This window comes from Eurypyga helias, unplaced genomic scaffold (genome assembly GCF_000690775.1).
Source record: "Eurypyga helias isolate BGI_N326 unplaced genomic scaffold, ASM69077v1 scaffold2625, whole genome shotgun sequence".
Taxonomy (NCBI): domain Eukaryota; kingdom Metazoa; phylum Chordata; class Aves; order Eurypygiformes; family Eurypygidae; genus Eurypyga; species Eurypyga helias.
The window spans coordinates 1,322-1,693 of record NW_010253184.1 but is presented as its reverse complement, the minus strand read 5'-3'; the positions used below and the strand labels follow the sequence as shown (position 1 = coordinate 1,693).

General features: G+C 65.3%; 1 pseudogene across 1 annotated transcript in view; it reads right to left on the bottom strand.

Annotated features, from left to right (window-relative positions):
- Positions 1–275: 275 nt before the first annotated feature.
- LOC104510347 overlaps positions 276–372 on the bottom strand; it is a 1,413-nt pseudogene continuing 1,316 nt past the window's right edge. Inside the window, exon 5 of the transcript XR_727899.1 lies at positions 276–372. This exon is cut by the window's right edge and continues 33 nt beyond it. The product of XR_727899.1 is annotated as an actin, cytoplasmic 1-like (transcript).

Genomic DNA, 372 nt, shown 5'->3' with positions numbered 1-372 from the left:
CCCCAGGGAATACCCCAACACTGGATGTCCGGCACCAACACCCCGCGCCCCCCCCACCTCCCCGGTTCCGCGCCCGCCGCGGGGACCCTGGCGAGAGGCTCGGGCATCCAGTGCCGCCATTCGGGCCCGGATGGGGTCCGAACTTTCCCAAGGGGACGTTTCTTTGGGAAGAAAAAGGGCAAACAAAAGGCTCGTTCCAGTTTTATGAGGCTAGCATGAGGTGTGGAGGTTGGCCGGGGGACGAGGGGCGCGGGGGGCGCGCGCCGGAAGTCCGTTCAGAAGCATTTGCGGTGGACGATGGAAGGGCCGGACTCGTCGTATTCCTGCTTGCTGATCCACATCTGCTGGAAGGGGGAGAGCGCGGCCACGATG